This window comes from Ornithorhynchus anatinus, chromosome 18 (genome assembly GCF_004115215.2).
Source record: "Ornithorhynchus anatinus isolate Pmale09 chromosome 18, mOrnAna1.pri.v4, whole genome shotgun sequence".
Lineage (NCBI taxonomy): Eukaryota > Metazoa > Chordata > Mammalia > Monotremata > Ornithorhynchidae > Ornithorhynchus > Ornithorhynchus anatinus.
The window spans coordinates 4,621,589-4,638,322 of record NC_041745.1 but is presented as its reverse complement, the minus strand read 5'-3'; the positions used below and the strand labels follow the sequence as shown (position 1 = coordinate 4,638,322).

Below are 16,734 nucleotides of genomic sequence, written 5' to 3'. Positions count from 1 at the left end.
TATAAAACCAATAAGTACTGGATTAGTCACATTACTTGGACTAGTCCTATTCTAGCAACATCTCTTTCCCCAAAAAACTCTAGGTGAACTTTCACTTTTCATTTTATCTTTCTGAAAGAAAAACCATCCACTCATTCCTCAATTACAGGACTTAACTAGACCTTTAGAGGCCAATCAGTCTGGTCTTTTGTTTCAGAAGGATTATACCCAAATCATTCAAATCAATATCTATATTACTTTAGAGACCTCCAGGAAACACGTTCCCACAGCTTCCTAGAGTAACCTAGGGATGTGTGAAGTTAATCCATTTTCCTCCCTCACATCTTCAGCAGACTCACTCTATTTCTTCATCTCTACTCCATATCAAATTATTCCAATTCCTGCCATTCTTCTTCATAAATCCTATATCCCAACACTTCACATCAGACCTCTAAGAAATCTCCAGCCTCTCAAAATGAGGGACCCGGATTTGAGCACAGAACGCTAGCATTAATCTGCCTGGTATGGCTCAAACAGGAGGATGACCCTCCTGGTCACTATTAACTATACTCCCATTTAATATCCTACCATCCTATCTGTCATCTTTGTTGTGGGCAAGGAATATGTCTACCAAGTCTGTTATACTGTACTCTCCCAAGTGCTTAGTACAGTGCTCTGCACATAGTAAGCACTAAACAAATGTTATTGATTTTTAAAAAACAACTGCATTATATATCTGAGGTAAATTCAGCTTCTGATAGAGCCGAATACAGCTCTGACTATAAGCTTGTTGTGGGCAGGGAATGGGTCTATCAAATCTGTTGTACTGTACTCTCCCAAACTTTTAGTACAGTATTCTGCACACAGTAAGCACTCAAATGCCATCAATTAGTTGATTCTGATCCACTGGGCATCATTTTGAATCCTAATCTCTTCTAAAGTTCCTTCCTTCCCAGTTTCTCCTTTACAGATTGAACCTATCAGGCATGCTTTCCAACTAATCAAGTTTAACATAAAATGTCACATCATCAAAACCCAGACTCCTCCCCTACATTGCATTTCTTTAGCTTTAAGTCACCCTGAACCATAATTACTTGGATAGTTATCTCATCAAACTAGTACTTTCCCCGATAGAAAAATCCCACTAATTCAGAAATTGGTAAATCCTATCAGATCTTGGTCAGTTTGGGGGTTGACTTTTGGATTATCCAGGTCTCCTTCCTCTGTCAACTTTTTTAGCAGATTAACATTAAAATTTTAACTTCCAATTAGCCTACAGTACTTGTTAAGCATTTACTATGAGCCAAGCACTGTACTAAGCATTGGGGTAGAACACTGGGTTGAACAAAGTCCCTGCCCATATGAGGCTCACAATATGATTTAGTCCCCATTTAAGAATGAGGAAACAGGTGCAGAGAAGTTAAGTGACTTACCCAAAGTCACAAAGCAGACAAGTTGTGGAGCCAGGATTAGAACCCAGATCCTCTGACTCCCAGGCCTTTGCTCTTTCCACTAGGCCACTCTACTTCTGGGACTACTTCACTAGGTGTGAGTTCTTAGGAAAAAATTTGGCAGGAAGGACGGTTAAAATTATTGTCTTAAATCAGGTTTTTGGAGTATCTATTCAATTATCCATAACATGAATAGCTGCCATTACGACACAATCCAAAAAGGTTATACCATGTATACGGAGGTGCCAGGTCTTCTTCAAATCAGCCATTTAGAACAAATGCAAAAACTCTAGCACATGTAAAAACCAAATCCAAACAACAAAATCAAATCCTAAAGAAAGGTGAAGTTGAAATAGTTAAAATGACTCAACTTGACCCATTTACAGATTATTTCTCTTTCTATTTCCTCAGGACTACTTGGATCCTTGTTAACCAGTTAGAAAGCAAATTAAACTTGACAATGTGATATTCCTTTTCAAAATATTTACAACATAAACTTGTCATCAAAAGGGGCACACAGAATGTGATGTGTTACAGAACTGACATTTTGAAATCAAAGCAACCCCCGTTAGAAACTTCACTCACCCAAAGTAAAACATTCAACTTTTAAAAGCTTTCCCATTCCTACTGTACCACAATCTACTGGTCCTTCCTCATTTCTCAGGCAATGAGCTTTTGCCTTGAGTGTCCCTGTTATATTTTCAACGCTACCACTGTTTTTCATCATCAGACTTATTTTGAAGTTAGTCAAAATAAAGGACCCAGAAGGTCAACCACTAGTAGGGGGGGAAACCCAAAGACCAAAAAAAAAGCAGAGAAGTGAAGAGAGGCAAGTAGAGAAGAAAGCTGGCAATCTTAGGGTCCCCAAAATTTTCTAACAGCATATCAAGAACAAAGTACGATCTGATAGGTATGTAATTCGTTACAACTCAAAAGTCAAAGGACACCAAACAGGCAAAGTTTTTTGTGTGCATCTTTTTTTAATACTGTGGTTGTTTTGACAGGAAGGTAACTTTAAGATTGCTTTTCTCTGTTCATGTGAAAAGAGTTCATAAAACTTGAGAGGGCAGACATCCTCCAACCACAGTTCGGCTCTGACATCTCTTTGACAGAATGGTTCTTAATTTGGGCAAAGAAATATATGAATTCAAATATTTCTTAATTTTTTCACTTTTTCATCTTGTTTCAGGACCTGATTGATTCCATTTCTGAATCTGTCTGCAAATACTAAACCCCTCCCTTGATAATGTGGTCTCAATATGAATAGGGGAGTGAGGGGGTATCCAGAGCAAAAGATACCCTTTACATTAGTAGAGAAATAGATGTATTTTACTAAAGCTAAAGATGGTCTGAACATTAGATGAGTCAATATTGTTCAGGCCTACCACAGATAAGGTGGCACCAGTACAAGGACAAAAGAACATAAAAGCAAGTTCAGTCACTGTCCCGACTAACTCTCCATTAGGTTGAAAATGTACTTCATTAGCATCAGGATGGCAGTTTGGTAAGGCACAACCACACAAAAGCCTATTCAGTGTGATAAGTGTGAGAAGCTAGTAAGTGTGATATTTGTTAAGAGTTTACTACGTGCCAAGCCCTGCATTAAGCGCTGGGGTAGGTATAAACAGATCTGAATCCTACCACTTTTCGAAATCCGCACAATCCCCTCTACTGCTCCTGAGGACATGTCTAGAGGAAGATGAAGCTGATTCGACATTGCCTCTAAAATTATTTGATGATATTCAGCCACGTGAGCTAAATAGCTCAGCTTCCACCAACACATTAAATGACTGGAAAGGTTTGCTCTATTGAGTCTAAAAATTTTGATAACATCTAATGGAGAATCTCCTGCACAGGTATGGATTGGCCTACTGGTCCTAATCAGCGTAGCGCTATTACCTTCCAGAAATACATCTGTCATGTATGGCAATGAATTCTTAAGGACGTAGAGCTTATCAATAGCAGTAAATAACACCGCCAGATTTTTAAAGCTACTTCCCCTAAGAACTGCATGATATCAAACAACCTTTGAATTCCTGGAAGCAGATAAGTCCTGGGAGCTTAGCCTGAAATTTGTCCTCAAGGCCTCCGGGCCTCCAACTCAGTCTCTACTACAATCTGCAGTCCAAGTCACTTTCTTAAAAAATCATCCTGCTCATATTTTCCCCTCCTTAAAAATCTCCATTGGCATCCCATTTCCTTCCTTCAAAGAGAATTTGGCCACTGGTTTCAAGGCTCTCCCACAAGCTCCGCTCTACTTGTCTATCTGCTACTTTCCAGTCCACCAAGTGAACGATTTCACTTTTCCTCATTTTCACCTCTCCCACATCTGGCCCCTTGGCTAGTTTCTTTCTCCCTTCCCGAACACCTTCTACCTGACTCCCTTAGTCCTCCAGAACCCAGCTCCCCTCCCAGCCTAATCTTCAGAGCCTTCCTGAAATCCCAACTCCTTCAAGAAGCATTCTTCTTTTCCCAAGACATATCCTCCCTACTACCACTTCACTTTGCACTCACAGCTATCCATGGTACTTCTCAATTTTCTTGGACCTAATCCTTCCAGAATGTATGCTTTTACCACTCATTTTGGTTAGACTATTGAAAAAGAATTGGGGCACTTTCTACTGACAATACACAGCCATCTGGACAAAACAAAATGCAATGTCTGAAGAAACAGTTATGTGCATGCCTGGGGCATTGGTCAAGGTATGCACGCAGTAACTCAAGTTTGCTTTAATGCAAGATCTGTTATAAGAGGCCTGGCTGTACTCCATTGTTTAAGCCTTTATTTATTCACTTTCCCATTCCTTTCTGAAATCTGTAAAAATACTGGGTCTGTCTCACACTCTTGGGCCCCTGAGGGCAGGGAATTACATCTCTTACCTCTACTGTACTCTCCCAAGTTCTTAGTATATACACACACATGCACAATCTACAGGTGTCCTTTGTGCTTGCCATCATGCACCCCCCCCAACACACACAAAGAGTACCTTCTATTGTTTCATTCTGCTTGCTGCCTTACTAAAACTTTGTTTGACCCACAACTCCCCACTTCTCAAAAACCTCTGATGGCTCTTTTCCTTATCAAGAAAAAGCTCCTTGTCAGTGACTTCAAGCTTTCCTCCATTGATCCTTTTCACCTGCTATTTCCAACTCTTCCAGATTCACTTTCTAACCATAACTTACTCTCAACTTTCTCCGTTCCAACTCAGCCGGCAGCATGTAGTGACTGAAAGGGGTTAAAGCCGGAGTCTGGAAGAGGCCGATAATCTTTTACCTGGGATGGCTTCGGATTCGCCTTTATCTTGACCAAAATGCACTGGTGTCACAAGAACAAAAGAAATGCCATTATTGGATCAGAGCAATGGGTTCCCTAGCCCACAATCTGCTTCCCAAAGTGGCAACAGGATGCTTGGAGGAATCATGGCATAATTGGCCCTCTTGGCATCCATGCTATTGGCTAGGGCCAACCATCTAACTTCCCTCCTACATCCTTACCTTTTCCTTCTAGCAACCCATTATGGACTGCTCATCTGTAAATTCATAAAAACTTCTCTTGAAACTGCTATTTTTAGCCTGCACAACTTCTGGGGGTTCCATATGCTTATAACTCACTGTGTAAAGAGTTTCCTTTGGTTTTGAACTTATTTTTCAATGACTGTTCCCCTCATCCGGCGGTGTGCGATTTGGTGAACAACAATTTCATGGTTGCCCTGTATTTTACCTTGCGTCTGTACAGAATTCAATTGTACAGAACATGTACAGCCTTCATGTTTTCCTAACCTTCTCAGATTACCTTCTTAGAGACTTTCTTCTTGTTCATCTTGGTTATCCTTGTTTCTCCATCTCAACTGTGTCCTTCCTAAGGAGCCATGGCTAGAACTGCCCACCAGCATTTTAGATTTGGGCTGACACCCCCCAAATTTAAACCCCTGGTTTTCAAGAAAGCAAGCAAATCCTAGGATCATCCAAATTCTATAAAGTAGAGGAGTTCTGATTTCACATCCTCCATCATCCCGATGCCCACGACTTCAGCGTGAGCCTCAACTCTTCACTCCTGTCCAAACTTCACTAAGTCTACTCTCAGCATTTTCTGCACAGCAATATCTCCCAGATCTACCCTTCCTCTCCACTCCAACTACTAACATCCTGGATCCAAGCTCTGGCCTTGCAGTAGCTAGGCAACTGCATTAACCTCCTCACCCACCTCCCACCCTCTTCTCACTTCAGCCTATACCACATGCTGCTGCTCGGGTCATTTTCTTGAAGCACCATTCGGCCCACATCTCTTTCTCTGGCTTCTTATGCCTCTCTGCCTCCAACTCGAACTCCTCACAATCAGCTTCAAGGCTTTCTGCCATCTGGGCCCTATATATTCTCTTTCCCAACTCGCTGTCTCCATTCCTCCAGAGTCAATCTTTCAGGTGCCCCTTGCTCTCAATTTTCCAGCCTCCATCTCTCCCTCACTGTTCCCCCAGGTCGGATCTCCCTTCCTCCCCACATCAGGCCCACCCAAACTCTTCCCACTTTCTCCGAGCCTTCCCTCAAAATTCCTGGCACTGAGCTGTATTATCCCTTTACCCAGCTCCAACACATATGAACCCACTTACCCACCCTCCTTAACGCTCACGTATATATACCTACTTTGTTTTGGACTTCTCTTGTTGGAAAGGTTAAGTTTGTAGTCCCCTTTATACCGCAAGCTCCTTGGAGGCAAGCAATGTCACCTCTTCGTTCTGTAATTTCCAAGGGTCTAGTACAGTGCAGCACACCAAGGGGGTACTCAATAAATGCTACTACTAGTACTAATGATACATAGCATACACCTGACAGAGACTTCCTTCACAGACTTCACAATGGGAAACACAAATAATAATACTGTAGTATTTATTAAGTGCTTACGGGTTTGCAGAGCGGTGTGCTAAGTGCTGGGAAAATATTCAGGAGGTGGCACCTATTGTACAAAGCCAAGATCAGATATTAGTAAAAGTCATGAGGGCCTTGAATTCCACAGCATTGGCTAAAAGCTGGGTGACTTGCTAACCATTCATCCTTCAAAGCCAACTCATGCACTGTAGTTTAATGTCCTTCAATTCAGCTATTTCTCTCTCTATCCCAGTAAACCTGGGCCTGCCTCCTGTGAATATCTCATTGGCATGGCTTATTTGCTAGTTCCAGGTTGCTAGAAAATCTCCTTGCCCTACCAAAACACAAAACCCCAGTTGAAAATTCTCATTATATGAGATCGCTATATATATCAATGATAGCCTTCCAGGACCCTAAGAGAGGTACATAAGTCAAGGGCAGGAAAAGAGAGAGAGAGAAGGCAGAATGGCCAGGGAGAGCAATGGCCAGGGAGAGCAGTGGCCAGGGAGCAGAAAACTACAGAAAGAGAGAAATAGAATTAAATAACCAAAAAGAGTAGGGCTATATCCAGTTACCTCTCCTATCTATTCAGTTGCTAGAACATGAATTAATGGGGTTCTCTACATTAGGAAAGAATGACCCCTCCATCACCGATTTTCAACTATATTAAATGACTGTGTTTGGACTTTGAATTTTAATGAATTAGCATGATAATGTTTAAATTTCATTCCAACTTGAGGTTGGCTTAAGTCAAATCGTGATAATGAGCTCACATCTTCTTTAGGTCTGGGTTGAACCTAAAATTTTTAGTCTTCCCTTGCCAAACTGAACAGCAATTTATTGCACCAGTTTTAACTTTTCAGCCAGCTTCTTAGTTGAATTTAAAAACCCCAAAAGGGGAAAAAAAGAATCCTTGTTTACTACCAGTCCTTTCAATGGGCAAAATAAATCCTTGGCAAAAACACAGTTTAGGACAGATTTCTGAACCAATCAATGGTGCTCAACAAGCACTTAGTGTGCGCAGAGCACTGTACTAAGCACGTGGGAGAATACAGAGTAAGTAGACACAAACCCTGCCCTCAAGCTAAAAAGGGGGAAAAAACCATTTTAAAAAGCTTAAATGTGCTTTTAGTGAGGAAAACAGTACACTGTGGCTTGTAATTATTGAGTTCATAACAATCCTAGTGTGGCTTAAAATTCATCCTTCAAGTGAACAGGAGAAAATTTAAAATATAAAATCTAGGCAAGGACCATATCCTGTGTTGGTTCTTTCTAATGTCTACTGAATTGAAGACATGTTCAAATACTGAAATATAAAGAACTACTTCACATACTGAGCTTCTCAGTTCTGAATCTGCCCTACTGTGCAGAAGCCATACTCATTTTGACAGCATTTACTGAATGCCCACTGTAGGCTTCATCCTATACTGCTCTTCTAGTTCCAAGCCTCTAATTCTTCCTCACTGGTGCTCTATCTTCCACAAATCCATGCTGCCCTGCCATGCTAACCATTAATTCCAAATTACTCTTGGGTGTATAGGAGTTAGTCGCTCAGTCAACACAAATTAACTTTGTGCCTATAAGGCGCACCAAACACACCAATGCATGGATCATCTTCCTAAAGCCGTGATCAGCACACATCACTCAACAAAACCCTGCAGATCAAGCAAAAGCTCCTCACAAGTGGGTTCAGGGCTCTTGCCCAAACCACCCCAACTTATGGATCTCTTCTCTTCACCATCTACTTCCAAACCCGCTTTCTTCATTCCTCCCAAGCTAAACTTACTAGCTGTAACTTAATCAACTCTTTCTGCCCCTTGCTCAGATGATTCCCCCAGTTTAAAATTCACTCCCTTCCAACCATATTCAAAGGCTGTCATGAAAGCCCGCTTTCTGCAACATGCCTTTCCCAGTTATTTCCCAATATCCTAAGTCATAGAAACTCATCAGCCCATCTCCAGCACTTATGTACATGTCATTTACAAGTTAAACACTTAATTCCGATCGTTTGGTTTGTAAACACTTTCATATTTGTCTCAAGAAATTCTACTCCTTCTAGAGTAGCAATCCGGTCCCTAAACGCAAGGAACTTGCAGTCTAATACGAGACAATTGTGCAACCAACAAAAAAAAAAATCTGTACATGTATAATAAGTACAAAAATGAGTTGAGGGGGAGGAGTGACTCAGATTGTGCTCATGGCCTGGGGAATGGGTGGAGTTACTTAGAGAAATCTTTCTGGAAAAGGTGGAAAAGGTGGGCCTGAACGGTGATTTACAGGAGGACACTGGTTTGGTAAAGCAAACAAGGAGTTCAAACAAAAGGGGAAGAAAACTCTGGAACTGATATGGAGGTGGGCAAAGTAGGACTAAATGCAGAGATAAGATGATGAGAGAAGAAGAGAAATGAGAAGAAGATGAGAGAAGAGCATACCAGTAGAGTGGTGGTACCTGGGAGGGAAACTTTGAAAACAGAAAGCCGGGAGTGTATAATTGATTTCTCTGGTGACACTGGCGAGGCACCCAGGTGCACACCACTGATTTCCTTAGCCAGGACTGTACAAAATCAACTAGTGGTATTTACTGAGCACTTACTGGGTGCAAAGCACTGTGCTATGTGCTTGGGAGAGTATGATTCAGTAAAGTAGGCAGACATGTTCTCGCACCACTAGGCCCTGCTGCTCAAGAAACAGGTGTGACCTAATCAAAACAGCACTGGCCTGTGAGTCAGAGGACCTGAGTTCTAATCCTGCCCTGCAACTCATCTGCTGTGTGTGACTTTGAGGTACAGAAGGAAGTTGTAACTTTCCCAGTTTCCTCATATGTAAAATGGGGACAGGAACTCTGTCCAACCTGATTATCTTGTATTTGCCCCAGCGCTTCGTATAATGCTTGGGACATAGTAAGCGCTTTAAATATCATCATCGTCATCACCTTACACAAGTTGATTTATGGGTTGAAAAAAAATCTAAAAATAGCATTCTAAAAGTAAAAGCAAGAATTGAAATAAGACCAAAATGACTATAAGCAACCCCTCAAATACATTTCCTTTTGAAAACACAGAAACACTTGGCTTTTTGAAAGATACTTTTGAATAAATCCCATTGTGACCTCAGGGGCTGAAGGAAAAATAATCCTCTGGTGCCTCATTTACGTCTTCCCTAGTCCACCAACGATGGACTTAACGCTTTCCTCTGACTTCAAGTTCCATGACACTGTCAATTCTGATTATCCTTTGCCATTGAATTCCTCCTTTCTTCTAGACTGTAAACTCATTATGGGCAGGGACTGTGTCTGTTTTACTAATATATGTTACTCTCTCAAGCACTTAGTATAGTGCTCTGCACACAATAAGCACTCAAATACGATTGATTCCATTTCTCCATCTTCAGTTCCTCCTCCTCCCTTTGCCTTCTCAGTGTGGGTATCATTTTAGGTTCTCTTCTGGGCCACATGGGGCTCACAATCTAAGGATTGTTTTACGGATGAGGTAACTGAGGCACAGAGAAGTGAAGTGATGTGTCCGAGATCATGCTGCAGACAAGTGGCAGAGCTGGGATCAGAACCCAGGTCCTCTGACTCCTAGGCCTGTGCCCTTTCCACTAAGCTACGGTGCTGTCCTTTTCCTTCAAGGCAATAGGAAAATGCACTCTAAAGTTAATTTTTAAAACCATTTTCCTCATGGTCTTTCACTTAATTCTGAAAAATAATTTATCATTACTGGAAATATTTTAAAGTGCTAATCTAAAATAGAAAATGCAAACTAGTTGTGCAGTTTCCAGAAATATATTATTACTTTTTTAGGAATTAGGGCCATAAAACATTTGACAATACCATGATGTGAACTTCTAACTATGCAAATTCTTCACAGTAATGGGCCAAGGGAGTAAACTCAAACCAAAACTACTATTCAGGTGCCACCTACACCACCTGTTTGCTGTCAGTCTTCTAAGCAGAGAGGCAGAAGGCAACTCACTGGTTGATTTTTCGACTTCTTAGCAGTTCTGATATGAGGTTGGGTGGGAATCACCACTAGTTAACATTAGTTTTTTCCTCTATTTAAATAATTGATAATGTACCTAGGCTATCCCCATTACCAAGGACAATTCAAAACTGGTCCAGAAGACTTTGGGAGCAAATTAAATGGCTTCTTTTAAACATCAACCAGCAACACCTACTACTTTATTGCTTTGGTTATTTCTTACCCCTTAATGTTTAGTTAACATTTTGTATACATTTGGATATTGTCAGTTATACCAAAGCATAAGGTACAGAATGATTATGGCACTAGATAGCATGTTACACAATCGCACGTGAAATAATCCCTAACCACAGGCAGTCTCTAGTGTCCATTTCTAAGTGGAAAAGTATTCTTCAGCCCTAAAAGCACCTACAGCCTGCTCTGTCATCGAAAGAAGACTCATCTTAAAATTTCTTCCAAAGCGTGAAATACGACTTGGACTTTTAATAGAAACAGAGGAATAAACACAGTTTTCTGATTTAAACTTTTTATAAATGTTTGATGAACAATTCAACAATGATTGATGTCATAACAAATTTTCTTATTAAAAATCGATAGAAACCCAAACAACCATCTGAACGAAGAGATTTGGCTGAATCTGAACTGTAAGCTCGTGGTGGGAAGGAAACTTGTCTTCCAACTCTGTTATCCTGTACTCTTCTAGGGACTTAGTACAGAGCTCTGCATACAGTAAGTGCTCAATAAATTCAACTGACTGATTTTCCCAGACTGTCTTCTCTATTTTCTTTCTCTAATCCTTTTCCATATGGACTCTTTACTCAAAATAGCTGATTTTGTCTTTACAGGCAAGTAGACAAACTATTCAAAATTCAGCAGAGGTTAAATAATGTGAATTTCAAACAACATAAAACTAAGCAAATCAACTTACTGGACACTTGGACTCGTATGCCAGGGAGTTAATCTGTTGTTGATTGTTTTAAGGCCTTTTTCTTTTCTTTTTTTTTGGGGGGGGGGGTGCTGAATGGAAAAGCAGAAGAGGAAGGAAAAAGGACCAGAGAAAAACCTTAAATCTTTCTAATTTTATGAGAAAAATCTGAAATTTTGAAGCTGGGCCATTTGAAGTAAGACCCAGGAGATCTGGGCAGAGCGCATACTCCAAAGGTGCAGCCTCTGGCCATGGGAGCTTACATTTCTGGTCCTGGGCCCCGCGACGAGGCTACCTCTGCCCGAACCACTGTCCCGCTTCCTTAGCCACCGCTCCAGAGTCCCCCCAACAAAACCAGAGGTTAACAAGGGAGAGTAGCCAGGGGCCCCAGAGGCACACCAACCAAAATGCCCTGATGTGTAACCCCTGGCACAGATGCCAGCCAGAGTCTGTCAATGTCTGGCAAGACATTAAAGCAGCGTGACCTAATGAAAAGAGTATGAGTCTGGGAGTCGAAGGACCTGAATTCTAATCCCAGATCTGCCATCTGTCTGCTGTGTGACCTTGGGCAAGTCACTTAACTTTTCTGTGCCACTACCTCCTAATCTGTAAAATGGGGATCAAATGTCTCCTCTCCCTCAGACCGTGAGCCCCGTGTGCGGGACTGTGTCTGACCTGATTACCCTGGATCTATCCCAGGGCTTAGAAAAGTGCAGGGCACATGAGAAATGGGCAAACATCATTACCGTCATTAATGCCTGTTTTAGGATGTAAATGCGGTGGTAACTTTTAACTATTTAAAAGTTGCTGTTTTTCCATTTGAAGTTAAAAGATAGAGGTAACATTTCACCAGGAATCATGAATAGAAGTCCATTTGGGCACTCCATATATTAGTTAATACGAAGCTTCAGGGCACACAAATTGGGGTGATTTTAAGCACTGAAATCTACCTAACACACGCAGAACATTCAAAATGTTTGCTGAGGAAAAACCGCAGGCTTAAGAAGATGAATTGCCAATCTTACTCAACAATGTAGAGAGGCAAGTAGAGAAGATGCTAAATACATAGTTGAGAGCATGGTTAAAGTGTTACATGGAAGTGTCCTACCATAAAAAGTTTTAGAGTAAACCTTGTGAAAACAAGTTTATTCCAGCTGGTTTTATGCAAGTACAAGCAAAGTAAGTTTGTTCTAAGCAAATGATTTAAAAAATAAAAACACCAATGATTTCCCTCCTTTCAACATACACCCAAAACTCTGCTTATAACCTGTTTTTCAAGATCTCCAGCCAATTCAGGGTATATACAATACTAAGTGTCTACATATTTTCAATCCACCCAGTTTTCCTAGAATGCAGGGACTGCCTTTTTGTAAAATCCGAGATGAAGGAAAATTTGCATTGCAGTATTTGCCATGTCCTCTAGTGTGCATGTACAGATGCGTGTGCATACAGACACCTCTTCCTATACCATGATGTGCTGCATCCAAAAAATAATGTAGGCCAATTTCATTTGAAAACACAAGGTATGAGTATATTTCCAACACCAAAAAGGCATACTAAAGAGCAGTGACATTTTAGTAACACACATAAAATGCCAAAGCTTTGTTCTATAAAGTATATATGTAACAATTTTTTTTTTTAATGTTCAAGGTTCTACACTTGGACCACTCTTTGCCCTCACACACCACCAGAAAGTTGAAAAAGATCCCCGCCAATCCTCCAGAAATAAGACCTGCCAGGCCACAAGTTTACAATATTTCAGAGAATCTGTGAAGCAAAGAACTTTAGTCCTAAACCATCTGAATTTCCCACAAGATAGGCACCAACCCCTATCGGTTTAAATATGAAGGAGTAACTTGATAGAGTACACCTTTATTTATCAACTTTCAGCTCCAGAGAAACTTGACGTTTCTTTGGGTTTTTTCTTTTTAAAAAAGAAAGCTAATGACAATTCCTTACGTACATTATGGAATCCTAGAGCGGAGGAATCTCAAAAGGTCACCTTATCCATTCGCTGCCTCCTGCCCACTGGCCAAACTTCTCCAACCCAACTAGGACTAGGGCATCGCAGCTACCTTATACTCCACGACCAACTGGATGGCTCAAGTCTTCCTGAGGGATCCGAATTATGTAATTTATGGTACACATCTGAAGCGTTTATCGTTCGATTTCACATCTTCAGGCATACAGGACCTGGCCAACTAATTCGTTCCTCTAACTTTGTCATGATGTTCTAAAACAAAGTAAATCTGGGCAGCTGCTACAAAAACTATGTCAGGATTGAGCCTTTAATAAGAACTGGGTTCAAATGCTTGTGTTAAACACTCTTTGGATGCATATACAAGTTTGAGGCAATTTCCTAGGAATTGATCTTACTTTCGAATTATCCTCTTTGGTTTTAAACTTTAAAAATTGACCTCTGATTTACATGACACTGCTTCTATAAAAACTGGGATGTGCTCGCACTCATTTGGTCCACCTGGAAGCAATATTACTTTCATCTTGTAAATGGCCCTTTACTAGTAGGAAAAGAAAATTGCCCATTTTGGTAAGCATACAAAATTAATGGCTTTCTCACTGAACTTCTTGAGATATTTACTTTACATAAAATGTCTTGAAGTCACAGCTTCAAATCATCCGCTATAATCCTTCTCAATAATCATGCAAAGCAACAAAGTAATATTTTTAACTACCTACTTCAGGAAAAACTGCATTTAAGAATACTAAACCAAGAAACAAAATAACCACACTCATGAAAATATGTTGATGGGTCACTGTTACTTAAAATTAAATCTCTTAATTGGAACGCTATTCATACAGTACCAAAGAGTACTGAAGTATTACTACAATGAATGTACTTAGAATCAAGCGGGACACACACCAAAATATTGGAGATTTATCAATTTATACATCGACTCCATTATTTCTTCCAAAATAACTGAAGACTTTGGGCACTGAATTTGGTAAGGCCCAGATGATTTCAGTCTCTACATGCTTTCCAATTCACCAAATCAAGATGTCAGCACCAGACCATCCACTGAAAATGAACAATTTTCTGTTCCTAGAACCGCAAAATATCATTTAGAAATGATTTTCATATTGACATCAACCCCCCCCCCAATATCTGTTAATGGATTTGTCAATTAGAAAGATTTGGGGTAGTTTGGTGATAAAACACTATTCCTTGATCTTTTTTTTTTCCTGATTCGGGAGTAATGGAAGAATTACAGAGCACCGGAATTCAAAAACCCTGATCCCAGAATTCTTGGAGCCTACCAATCTTGGAATTGAATTTCCCAAAAAAAAAAAAAATTTTAAATCCATTCATCCGCCACTTCTGCAAAACTAGAGGATTCTGGTGGGGATTTCGGGCCTTTTCCCGAATGACTTGGGAGACACCTGGATTCTCCTTCATTTACATGCGGAATCCCAAAAAGAGGTCGCAACTACTTTGTGTCACTTTGAAACGGGAGAGCCATATTTGCCGTCTCGTTCCTATAGCTACGGGAATGCTAAATATCCCATAATCTGGTGTGCCACTTCACCCCTTGACGGTCGGATTATTACAGATTAAGATGTCACTTGAGATGAACAGGGCCGGCTTTCATTTCTTCGCCCGGCGAATGAGTTGCCTGATGCAAGTGACCTTACTCGGACCTGCAGATCCAAAACCTAATGGGGGGGGGGGGGGGAGGAATCCCAATTTAAAAAAAAGGAAATAAAAATGGGAGGGGGGGTGGAGTACTCACCCACCCCTAAATTTCAAATCTTCCTTTTTCAAATTTCCACATAAAAGAGAGCGAAATGAAGCCGGAGGGGGAGGAGAGGGAAAGGGGTCATTGCTGAATAATTTCAGTGGCTCGTATTGGGGGGGGGGGGAGGGAAAAGGGAGGAGGAGGGAGATTGTCCTCCTCCTCCCCTTGGCATAAGGGAGAGCAAGGGAAGGGTCGGGGTGGGTTTTTTCCCCCCCGAGGAGGAGGAGGGGGAGGAGGAAGGGGTGCGGGGCCCGTGAGGAGCGGCGACCTGGGCGTTCCGCAGCGGCGGGAGGGGAGCCGCCTCCGCCTCCCCAACTTTCTCCCGTCTCCCGCTCAACTTCCCGGCCAAGGGGAGCCCCGGGCCGGCCGCGTCCGTCCCCGGCCTGACCCTGCGGGGCCTCCCCGGCCCCTCCCCGCCGGGCGCCGCTTCTCTCTAAAATGGCAGGTCCGTCCGTCCTTCCCCACCCCGCCCTCCTCCCGGCCCGTCCCCCGACACTTACCGGGAGGGTGTGGGGGCCCCGGCGGGCGCCCTCCGCTCCTCCGGCGGCGAGGCTGGACCGCGCTCCCGCTCCTCACAGTCCCATGGGCGGCCTCCGGGCCCGCCGCCGCCGCCGCCGCCGCCCCGTCAGTGTCAGTGTCAGTGTGTCGGGCTGAGGCCGGAGCGGCGACAACCTCCTCCCGGCGAATACCGCAGTCCCCGGACCCCCACTCGCGTCGGCGGCGTCGGCGGCGTCGTTGGCGGCGGGCGCGGGGGGCCGGTCGGGCAGGGCTGGGCAGGCGGCGGCGAGGGCGGCGAGGGCGGCGGCGGGGAGGTGGCGCCCGATCCCTTCTTCCCGGCCGCTCCCGGCTCCGGGCCGAGGGGGATTTTGTAAATCTCACAAAATGGCGCGCGCTCCAAACCTGCGCAGCCAGAAGCGCCGGGGCCCGGGCGGCGGCGGTGGCGGCGGCGGCGGCGGCGGCGGCTCCTCCGCCAGGACCAGCCCCAACCCTCCGCCCCCGAGATTCCCCCCGCACACACACACACGCACACACAGACACACACACACACACACGCGCGCGCGCGCTCACTCTTTCTCGCGCGCGCGCGCCCGCTCCCCCTCACCTCCCCTCGCACACTCCTCTCTCTCTCGCTCTCTCTCTCTCTCACGCGTACATCCACCGGTCCCGCCCGCTCGCCGGCGGCGGCAGGAAAGGCGGCGGAGGCGATGGCGCCCGCACCCCTCCCGCTCGGGGCTCTTCTCTCCCCTCTCCGGACGCCCCCCGCCCCAGAAGCCGCCGCCCCCGCCTCACTCCAATGGGCCTTTTTATTATTATTCGGGCGGGAAGCGAAAGGGTTTCAAAAAAAAACCCCCCAACAAAATGGCGACGGAACGACCCGGTCGCTATGGCGACTGTCAATCAAAGCGCCGAACGCGGCCCCCCCCCCCCCCCGACGTGCTGACGTCCGCCCGTCCCCGGGCGGGGGGGGCGGGGCCTGTCGCCGGGGTAACGGCCCGGCTCTTCCCTCCCCCCTCCCCCCGGAACCGCCGCCAACCACCCCGAGCCCCTGCGGTCACGTGAGGGATAAATTGGGAGCCGGAGTCGCGGCGAGTGTCAGAGGAGGCCGCGTGATTGGCTCCGGAGGGCGGGGAGACCTGCGGGATGGGGAGGGAGGAGGGGGCCCAGCGAGAGGGAGGAAGGGGGGGGGAAGGAAGGAAGGGAGATGAGAGGGAAGGGGAGGGAAGACGAGGAGGAGGGGGAGGGAGAAAGCAAGCCGAGGAGGGGCGAGGGATCGGGTCTGG

The 16,734-nt window shown here is 44.0% G+C and overlaps 1 protein-coding gene across 3 annotated transcripts in view; it reads right to left on the bottom strand.

Annotated features, from left to right (window-relative positions):
* The window catches only part of DYRK1A (dual specificity tyrosine phosphorylation regulated kinase 1A), an 83,116-nt gene extending 67,230 nt beyond the window's left edge, over positions 1–15,886 (bottom strand). For 2 of the 3 annotated variants that reach the window (XM_029083350.2, XM_029083351.2), the window contains exon 1: positions 15,454–15,886. The gene's annotated coding sequence lies outside the window, so the exon portion shown is untranslated. The remainder of the gene's footprint in view (positions 1–15,453) is intronic. The other variant, XM_029083352.2, reaches the window with a different exon arrangement.
* Positions 15,887–16,734: the final 848 nt, after the last annotated feature.